Here is a 10,779-nt window from a genome sequence, read left to right as displayed (position 1 = left end):
AAGAGCTGGACATGACTGATCGACTGAACTGAACTGAGCCATTGTGACTTTTACCATGTTGGGTTCTGGATTTTCTTTTTATTCCTTTAAATGATTTTGAACTTTGTTTTGGGACAGGGATAAATCACTTGGAAGCATTTTATCCTTTTGTAGCTTACTTTCATGCATTGTAGATGGGAACAGAATAGTCTTTAGGCTAATTTGCCTTACTACTGAGGTAATATGCCTCGGAGTACTTTTCCTGATGTCTCATATGTTAGAAATTTTTTCCACACCAACTTTTGGAAATGTATATGATCCCAGCTCTACATGAGCCCCAAGAATACCCCACTGCTTCTTTCAGGTAATTCTTTTCTAAGCCTTGGATAATTTCTTCACATGAATGTCCTGACCAGTGTTCAGCTGACGATTCAAGAGGAACTCTCTGCAGGTCTCTGGAGTTCTTTCTCTGTGCAGTTCTACACTCTCCTTGTAGCTCTTCTAACTTTCAACAAACTCAGAAATTTTTCAGCCAACAGTTTTTTAAACATTTTTCTCACCTTCCCTCTCTTTCTGGAACTTCAATTATGGAATTTAGTTTTATGAAGTCTAGCTATCCTGGCTTCCCTGAATCCTCAGCTCCACTTCCTCAATTCAGGGAGAACACCAAGTTCCATTTGAATCCCTTATCCCTGAACTGTGGCCTGAAACCTGTCTTCAGGAGTTAGCTGAGGCAATTGCAGAATTCACCTCATTTATTTCCCATCTCTCAGGACTTATTTTTCTGTACTGCTTGATGTCCTATGTCTGAAGATCATTTTTCCATATATTTTGTCTATTTTTAAGTTGTTTTTGGCAGAGGGTAAATCTGGTCCCTGTTAATCCCTAGGAGCCCAACTGAAGGTTTTTAAGCAGATAAATGTTAGGATGGATCTGTGGGTTAGAATAATCATTGATGGCTACCATTCCCATACTGGTGGTATAGGAACATAGGCAAAGAGACTAGCAAGGAGGCTGATGCAATTCAGGTCCACATAGGCAGCATGATGGAAATCTGGCAGCAAGAAGCACAAACTCAGCCATTCCCAGGACAGATTTCAGGACTGGTTTCTGGGAAGGAGGGGAGAGCAAAGCTGGGCCCCAGACCCAGTGCACAGGGCAGATTATGTTACATGATAACAAGCCGGGAGATCAGTCACTGAAACTGGGAAACCAGATGAGAGTTAAATCTTAGACACCAATTTTGAGAAAAGGGAGAATGCAAAGACACCTACTCAGGGAAGGTCTGATATATTAGCTTATGTACTAAAATCCTAAGAATGATTGAATGCCTGACTGGTTGCAGCACTTGTTATAAGCAACATGCACATGCCAATTAGTTGTTCAGTACCCTGTAACAATTCTTGAATTATTATTTTCCTTTTCACCTGTTTATGCCTTATCTCTTCATCTGCATTCTAAGTCTACCAGAATGCAGGGACTATAATTGTATACTTCTCTTTTCTCCAAGTAGCAGCAAAATTATTTTGCCCAGGTTTCCTGACTCTCAGGCTAATACTCTTTTAAAACTATACCACTAACCAGCATTATTAACATAAATTATATAGCCACTCCCCTATTGATGGGCATGCAAGTTTCTTGCTGCTTTTATTTCTGTAGGATAGACTCTGAACAGCTCAGTCAGAGGGTAAGTGTATGTAGCAGACATTAATTGCCTAATCACCTGGCATTCTCTGCCTTCTTTTCTGCTAACAGAATGCTAACTTTGTTCAGGTATTAGGCATAGAACCTTGATCTCAAGGAATTTGGTTCTATTCCCTGGACTATATGATCCAGTTATGACAAAGGAGATGTGTGGGTAATTTCTTGGGGGAGGTCTGGAAAAAATTGCCTTCCGTGAAAAAAAGGAGAGTGGTACATCTTGCTTTTCTGGCCATTGCCATTCCCTTACTCCCCTTTCTGCCTTTGAATACAGCTGTGATATCTAGATTTAGTAGCCATCTTATAAGCATGAAGTAAAATGCCTAGGGACAAAAGCCAACATGTCAAGGATGGTGGAACAGAAGGACAGAAAAAGCTTATGTTCTTGACTACTTTGTTGAGCAGCTTAGCATCTGTGTCCCTTTAGATTTCTTGTTATGTGTGAAAGAAAAACAACCCTTTATTTGTTTAAGCCACTATTAGTCAGATTTTCTATCACTTGCAGCCCAAACCATTCTGAACAGATACTGGAGGTTTTTTTATTTTATTATATTTTTCTAGATTACTTTGCAAAAAAGATAGTAATGAATCATACTTCCATCAGCAATGGATGGAAGCAGAGAAAAGAATATTCATCTGGAATTTTTTTGGTATATGATCTTCTAGTTGGATGACTAAATTTGAAGTCACCATATATTGAATAAACTATCTTTTTTGCACAGAATTGAAACAAATATCTTTGGGGGGGTGCTGTGCCGTGCGGCAGGTGGGATCTTAGTTCCCCAACTAGGGATCAAACTCATGCCCCCTGCATTGGAAGTGCAGAATCCTAGCCATTGGACTGGCAGGGAAGTCCCAATAATTTTATGTTTTCTGTAGTTACTGCTTTTCCTTTCTGTATCTCCCTCTCCCTGACCCTGCTTCCTACCCAAGATTTATTGTTTCCGGGAAGGGCCACACAAGACAAAGAGCAGATTTTACTTTCCAATCTCTTTGTTTTTGTGTTTCAAAAGCCTACATCCTTAGAGGAAGAGGATTAGGAATATAGACAAAGCGTCTTGGCCAGAAAATACGAAGGGAGAAGGATTTTATCCAGCCTAGAGATAACTTTTCCTGGTACTAGGGTTGGTGATAATGTAATGTTACACAGACCCCTGGGTCCTGGGTAGAGGGGACCTGTGTCCTGTTTCGTGGCACAACCCCTAGGTAGACAGGAAAACTTGAGAGAAGAGAGAATGTCCTAGGCAGCTTTAACAGAAATTCCCAAGTAATTGGCAGGGTCCCTGTGCAACTAAGACTTGCTAGACCATAAAGGAACACTGTGCAGGGAGGCAATGGACTGGTAAGTTGTGCTGCCTGGTGACCAAGGACTTAATGGACCTCTGCTCCCAGGCCTCAGCACTGTGTAATAGACCAGGATTGTGGAACAAGTTTGTGGTGGGGGAATGTTAAGATGAATTCTTTAACTTCTTTGTGCACTGGTTTACTAATCTGAAAAATAGTGTTAATAATAGTACCTACCTCATAGAATTCAATGGGTTTGTATAAAGCACATAGTAAATGTTGTCTTATTACTACTAGTAGTAGCAGTTGTTGTAATAGTAGTAGTGGTGGTGATGGTGGTAGACTCTGACTCATTCCTGCTACACGAAGGATTTGTATTAATAACAAGACTGCTTTGAAAGACTATTATGGAATGTTGGGATATATACAGAAGGGTCAGTGGAAGGGAAGGAGAGAGAAAGGAATGGTAGAGAGGTCAATGCAGCCTTGTTCATTAGCCCAGGAGACTGAATTCTCTGATTCTCAGAAAAATGCACTATGCTGTACATTTCTAGCAGAACTAATCCTCTTGTGGAGAGGGAAAAGTCTATTCCAGCCATCCCAACTCAGGCTCTGTATCCTGCAAACATGAAGTCTTTGCAGAGCAGTTACAATTTCAGATACCTAGCAAGTTTTAGTAAGTGGGCTTACTCTTTTTTTAGGCTCTGCAAGAGTTAGTCAGTCATATCTGGCTCTTTGCAACCCCATGAACTGTAGCCCGCCAGGTTCCTCTGTCCAGAGATTTTTTTCAGGCAAGAATACTGGAGTGGGTTGCCATTTCCTCCTCCAGATAAAGGAGGAGGCAAAGGAACTTAACTTTTCTCCCTGATATATGGAAAACTCAGCAGTGACCACAAGACTGGAAAAGGTCAGTTTTCATTCCAATCCCCAAAAAGGGCAATGGCAAAGAATGTTCAAACAATTGCACTTATTTCACATGCTAGCAAGGTAATGCTCAAAATCCTTCAAGTTAGCCTTCAACAGTACATGAACTGAGAAATTCCAGATGTACAAGCTGGATTTAGAAAAGACAGAGGAACCAGAGGTCAAATTCCCATCATTCACTGGATCAGAGAGAAAGCAATGGAATTCCAGAAAAACATCTACTTCTGCTTCATTGACTATGCTAAAGCCTTTGACTGTGTGGACAACAAATTGTGGGAAATTCTTAAAGAGATGGGAATACCAGACCACTTTACCTGCCTCCTAAAAAACCTGTATGCAGGCCAAGAAGCAACAGTTAGAACCGGACATGGAACAATTGAGAAAGGTGTATGTCAAAGCTATATATTCTTACCTTGCTTATTTAACTTATATGCAGAGTACATCATGTAAAATGGCAGGCTAGGTGAAGCACAAGCTGGAATCAGATTGCCAGGAGAAACATCAATAACCTCAGACATGCAGATGACACCATTCTAAGGGCAGAAAGCAAAGAAGAACTAAAGAACCTCTTGATAAGGGTGAAAGAGGAGAGTGAAAAAAGCTGGCTTAGAACTCAACATTCAAAAAACTAAGATCGAGGCATCTGGTCCCATCATTTCATGACAAATACACAGGGAAAGTGGAAACAGTGGTAGATTTTATTTTCTTGGGCTCCGAAATCACTGCAGATGGTGACTGCAGCCATGAAATTAAAAGATGCTTGAACCTTGGAAGAAAAGCTATAACAAACCTAGGCAGCATACAAACCTAGACAAAGCAGAGACATCACTTTGCCAACAAAGGTTTGTATAGTCAAGTTCAGTTCAGTTCAGTCACTCAGTCGTGTCTGACTCTTTGCAAAGCTATGGTTTTTTTGGTAGTCATGCACGAATGTGAGTTGGACCATAAAGAAGGTTGAGTATCGAATTGATGCTTTTGAACTGTGGTGCTGGAGATGACTCTTGAGAGTCCCTTGGACTGCAAGGAGATCAAACCAGTCAATCCCAAAGGATATAAACCCTGAATATTCACTGGAAGGACCAAGGCTGAAGCTGAAGCTCCTATACTTTGACCACCTGATATGAAGAGCCAACTCATTGAAAAAGACACTGATGCTTGGAAAGATTGAGGGCAGGAGGAGAAGGGGGCAGCAGAAGATGAGATGGTTGGATGGCATCATTGACTCAACAGACATGAGTTTGAGCAAACGCTGGGAGATAGTGAAGGACAGGGAAGCCTGGCGTGCTGCAGTCCATGGGGTTGCAGATAGTCAGACTCAACTTAGTGACTGAACAACAACAACAATATGGATTGGGCTTCCCAGGTGGCTCAGTGGTAAATAATCCACATGCCAATGCAGGAGACACAAAAGACATGGGTTTAATCCCTGGGTTAGGAAGATTCCCTGGAGAAGGAAATGGCAACCCACTCCAGTATTCTTGCCTGGGAAATCCCAAGGATAGAGGAACCTGGCAGTCTACAATCCATGGAATCACAAAGAGTCAGACATGACTGAGCACACACACACACACACACACGACCTAGGGCACATGAGGGAAGATTATGTTTAGGAGAGATCAGACTCCATTGTAAGCCTTGAGAAATTACACTGTCCAATCTGAAAGGTGGAGTGTTTCTAAGTCAGTCACTATGCCAAATATAACTGCTCATTTCTGAGGTCACTGCTGAGGTTATTTAGTCACTAAGTCATGTCTGACTCTTTGTGACCCCATGGACTGTAGTCTGCCAGGTTCCTCTGTCCTTGAGATTTCCCAGGCAAGAATACTGGAGAGGATTGCCATTTCCTTCTCCAGGGGATCTTCCTGATCCAGGGATCGAACCTGCATCTCCTGTGTTGGTAGGCAGATTCTTTACCACTGAGCCACCAGGGAAGCCCACTCATTTCTGAGGTAGGCGATGCTTATTCTTCCTCAAGGGACACTCAACTTGTGCTGGAGGGAGAGCCTCCCGGGAGGATATTAACATACCCTAGATGATCCAGGTGAGAAACTCCCTGGGTGCCAAGTCTTGCCTGGAGAAAAGATCACCCAGGCATCCAAACTCTGGGAGGAGGCATCTGGATGACAAGTAAATTTTCTTTGCTGACATGCTAACATTTAATTGAAGAAGAATGTGCTGCAATATTATCTTGAGATATAAAAGGATTTTTTTCTTTCCCCCTTTCTATTTTCTCTCCTCTCCCCCAAAGTAGTCACCTTTGTGGTATATCTCAGGGGAGGGAGGTGGAAAAGCAGGAAAACAAATACTCTGCCAGTCTCTATGACTTTCATGTTCCAAAAGTATAAGCCTAGGGAAGGTGGATTGGGTGCAGGTGCAGAGGCAAAGTATCTGAGCCAGGAAACTAGAAGGGAGAAAGATTTGCATTAGCTTAAAAAAAGGATTTTTCTTTTCCTTACTCCCCTCTACTTGGGGTGAACGATGCAGAGAGAGTGTGCTCTCTGGGAGCTCAAGCAGCATATACTTAGAGAAGCAACACTTGGTTGGCATGAAGACTCAACAGAGAAAGAGCTGTGTAAAATGTCTAGGTAGATGGAATAGCAAGTGGCCCTGGCATTGAGTTCTGTGCCCCTAAGTGTGGAAGAGATGTTGGAGAGGACACAGTGCCTGAAAAATTCCATGTGGGCAGAGGGCTAGCAGTTATTGATGGGATCTAAGGACTTGGAAGCATATACCTTTACTGTACCCCCTTGCTTGGGTACTACATAAGACCCCTAAACTATAGCATCACCTGGGATAAGGGAAAAGAACAAGAATGACATATTGTTTTCCCAAAACTCTGGTCAAAGGAGGGCTCGGGGTCAGAAACTGAGTTCCAAAAAGAGTCACTACTATACTCAAGGCTGTAGTAGTCAGCTAAACTTTGATGTTCATCTTAGTTCTATCTTGTTGGTTGAGGAGTTACCATCTGTGTGGTAAAGAGGAGATCAGCACCTAGTAGGGCCATGAAATTAACCCCCATCCCCACCCCTGTGGGATGCTGGGTTCAAAAAATAGTTCCTGTGAAGCTTTTGCTAATTTCTTGGCACCAGAGCCTTCAGACAAGATAAACTAGATTATTGGAAGGATGTTTTCCTGGAATAACGTAAAGCCAAATTACAAGTGGTCAATAAGAATTAAATTTTCTATCTGGTGAATAGAAACATCACAAATGCCATTTGAGAGTAAGTGGAAACCAGTGGATCAGAAAGGAATGGTCCCTGCCATACATTGCTGGCTAGCTATAATTGCCCTCCCCCCTTTCTGCTTATGGTGGCATTTGTACTGAGTTATGGACAGGTTTTTTTCAAACAGAAGAGCACATCTATCAATAAAAGGTCTAAATTGAGAAGGGCCTGTATTTGGATGGGAAGCAGACTTAAATTTGATTTTCTAATTTCTGAGATTTGTAAAAGTCATACTACTTCATAGTTGTTTAGCAAATGTCTGACTGAAGAAGAGGACCTTTGCAGAAGGGTTCACATCTGAGCAGGTTGACAGGCTAATACACAAGGCTCAGAAACAAATGAAGAGGGGCAGGCCACAACTGAGGGAAGTACCTGTTGATTTTCCTAAAGGTGGATAGGTGTGTGTGGTGGTGGAAGTAAGGTGACATTGAAAAATAAAAGGAAAAGGGCACAAGTTTGTAGTTACCATCTCAGTAGGAGTTGGGACCTATAAAAGCTTGAAATAACTTGGTAACCTTTGATAGTGCCCTTTGGTGGTTATTTGGCTGTACTTCCTGTTTTCCCCATATGCTGTGTGTGTGTGCAAAGTCACTTCAGTCGTGCCTGACTCTGTGCGACCCTATGGACTATAGCCCGTCCGGCTCCTCTGTTCATGGGATTCTCCAGGCAAGAATACTGGAGTGGGTTGCCGTGCCCAGCGATCCGCGTCTTATGTATCCTGCATTGGCAGGCAGGTTCTTTACCACTAGCGCCACCTGGGATTCAGCAGGGAAAAGGGACAGTGAGGGAAGACAGAGTTTGGGAGACCCCATCCGTTCTGCAGCTAATTTGGAATGCAGAGACCTTTCAGGTAAGGTAGTTGCACTATTTGAAAAAATTACATCTTGCTCTTTCAATTTTAGCTACAGGTGGAATAGCTGAACCTCATAGTCCTGAATTTAGTTCCTCAGTGTCTCCCTCTCTTGTCAAAAATGGAAAGGGGGTAGATTTATTAAGGGCACACACGGGTCTGGTTTCCTTGTATTTTCTGGCAATACTAGGATTAATAAGTGACCTTCAAGATGAAAGGTGCAAAGACAAGAAACAAGGGCTTCAAGGTCTCCCATCATTCCACTCCCTTTGGACTTCGAAAACCTCAGTTAAATTTATTAACTTTTTTTTTTAAGAGCTGAGAAAGGCTGAGGTTCTGAGGTGTACAGGGCGAAAAAGAAAATGGTGGAAAGGAGAGATTAGTACAGCTCTGTGACGGGGCCCCAAGGTTGGGCATTTGAAAATATTAGCCTGGCATTTTCCACACAGCCTCCTACCCTTAGAGCATCCTGCTAAAAGCTTGAAGGGCATTCAGAAAGAAATATCGCCCTTTAGGAGTTTTCTTCAGGGTCTCTGATACCAGATGCAACCTGAGGGATTGAAAATTTCATGGGCTCTGGAGTGAACACACCATTCCCCTCCCTCCCCCCTAGCCTCAGTTTCCTCCTCTGGAGAGTCAGGATTGCTCACGTGAGAGTGATAGAAACAATTCTGTATTGCACTTGATACAGTGCAGGAAGCAGTTCTTAGATAAAGTCACTGCGTGGAGGTTAACCTGCTGTGAAAGCTCAAAGAAGGTAGCAGTCCCTAACTAACTAGTGAATCTGGAAGATGGACTGCAGGAGTCGGTGAGAGCCAGCCACAGGGGGAGGTGACCTTTTCGCATGCGCGCAATCTTGGAGCCCGGCGGAGCAGCGAGGGGGAGTGGCCAGGTTTCTGAGGGGTTGCTATGGCACCGAGGGGCCAGGGGAGGTTAACTGAGCCCTTAAAACATTATTCCCTCCCCCACCCTCCGCTGCCTCGGCCGAGGGCCATTGTTCCCGGCAAAATGGTGTCGGCAATCCCCTTCTTGGACAGAGGCCTAAGTAAGGCTGAGGTGGGAGTGGGACTGGAGGTGGGAACAAAAACTACAATTCCCAGGGTACACCACACCCGCCCACGAGGCGCAGGGCACGTGCCCAGGCCTAGCGGTTACATGCCGTCAAAAATCCGTTTCATAGCTTCCCTTTTCCATCCCTGCTTTCGTGGTTGCCCAGCCCCCGCGCGCGCGCACTGCGGTCCTGGAGGGTAGGGGGGACATGCTATGGCTATTGCCGTCGCAGCGTAATCGGGAGACCGGTATTTGTAAATGTGTGCTTCGACTTCTAATCCCGAAGCCGGCAGGTATGGGTCTCGCGAGAAAAGTCGAGAGTTGGTAAAAGGGAGTTAGGGGTGGCGGGTGAAAAGATGCTGGCGAGTACCACATCTCGGCCGAGCGACCGCATTTAGAGGCATGTAGAGAACTGAGAATGGGCGGTGGGTATCTAGGAAGAAGTGTGTGCTTGGGTTTTCTTTTGAAGGGAAGAGGGTAAAGCAGCCGTGGAGAGCTTTTGAACACACAGGAGATGTCACGCGTGGCTCCCAACAGATTTTCTTTTTGGAAAAGAGCGAAGCCTTTCTCTTGACGAACATCCCTCTCTCCCACTGTGCTGAGAGTGGGAGAGGAGTGCGCACGCTCTAGTTGGGTAGCCACTCGGCACCTCGCTGCGATAGGGGCAGTTCGGAGTTGGGGCTGCTCCGTCTGCTTTCTCCGCCCCTCCCCCCTCCTTTCTTCCCCTCCCCTCCTCGCCCCCTTCCGTCCCCCTCTATCTGAATTCCCTGACAGGAGTACGCGTGCGCCTGCTCAGCTCCCGGGCAAGCGCGAGCTTGGGCTCGTACCCCGCTCCCTTAACCCCGCCCTCTCTTTACCTACCGGCGGTAGCTGGCCGGGTGGGCTCGCGCTGAGACGCTCGCGCGCGCACGCGCACACAACGCGGAGCGGAGCGCGAGACATCTAGGAGGGGAGTAAGAAGCATCTGAGGAGGCGACAGAGGAGGCGGTGTGTGTGTATCTGCGTGTTCTATGGTGTGGCTACTCGAGGGGCGAGCGGAGGCTTGAAAGAGGGCGAGGGAGAAGCAAAGAGTCTCCCTCAGCGAGAGCCTCTAATCTGGTGAGGGTCCCGAGCCGGCCGGGACGGTGGGAGTGAGGGAGGAGGCCGGGGGGCGTGTCTGGGATCCGGCTGAGAGATGAATGGGCTGGGGATGAATGGAGGGGAGGCAGCGGCGACCAAGAGTCTGTTCAGAGTAAGCGCGTTAGTGGGGGGCGGTTTGACCGAGGCAGGGTGATTGCAGTCGCCGAGACGTGTGGGACGAGGCCCGGCTCGGGTCGTTAAGAGTTGTCGGAGCTGTTTTCGGTGTGAGCCAACAGGCTGAGAGGAAAATTCGAAGGGGGAAAGTGGGGAAGGGCAGGTTTGAGGTTGAGGTACTTTTTTTTTTTTTTTTTTTGTCATTTTCGTTGAGGAGTGGCAACTTTGGGAGTTGATGCGAGACTAGGGGATGGGGGGTAAGGGGGTAAGGTGAGGCGGTTACGTGAGGGGACCGGGTGACGGTTGACAAAAAAGTGAGTGATCATTTAAGTGAGGTTGGAGCTACTGAAAGCGAGGATCGCGTCGGGTTTTGGAAGTTGAGTTTCAGTGTATGAGGGAAAGTGAATTTAGAGATTCAGTTGATGTGTGAAGGTCGATAGGACTGTATCCTTGTGAAGAATGCTGCTGGTTGGTTGTGTTAATGGGTTAGGTTCAAGGAGATTGAGAGGTGTTATTTGGGAACGGTGTGTTCTG

The 10,779-nt window shown here is 45.4% G+C and overlaps 1 protein-coding gene across 1 annotated transcript in view; it reads left to right on the top strand.

Moving 5' to 3' along the window:
- Positions 1–9,951: 9,951 nt before the first annotated feature.
- The window catches only part of WNK3 (WNK lysine deficient protein kinase 3), a 182,902-nt gene continuing 182,074 nt past the window's right edge, over positions 9,952–10,779 (top strand). The window contains exon 1 of the mRNA XM_040266051.1: positions 9,952–10,110. The gene's annotated coding sequence lies outside the window, so the exon portion shown is untranslated. The remainder of the gene's footprint in view (positions 10,111–10,779) is intronic.

This window comes from Oryx dammah, unplaced genomic scaffold (genome assembly GCF_014754425.2).
Source record: "Oryx dammah isolate SB20612 unplaced genomic scaffold, SCBI_Odam_1.1 HiC_scaffold_23, whole genome shotgun sequence".
Lineage (NCBI taxonomy): Eukaryota > Metazoa > Chordata > Mammalia > Artiodactyla > Bovidae > Oryx > Oryx dammah.
This window is presented reverse-complemented; position numbering and strand designations above follow the sequence as displayed.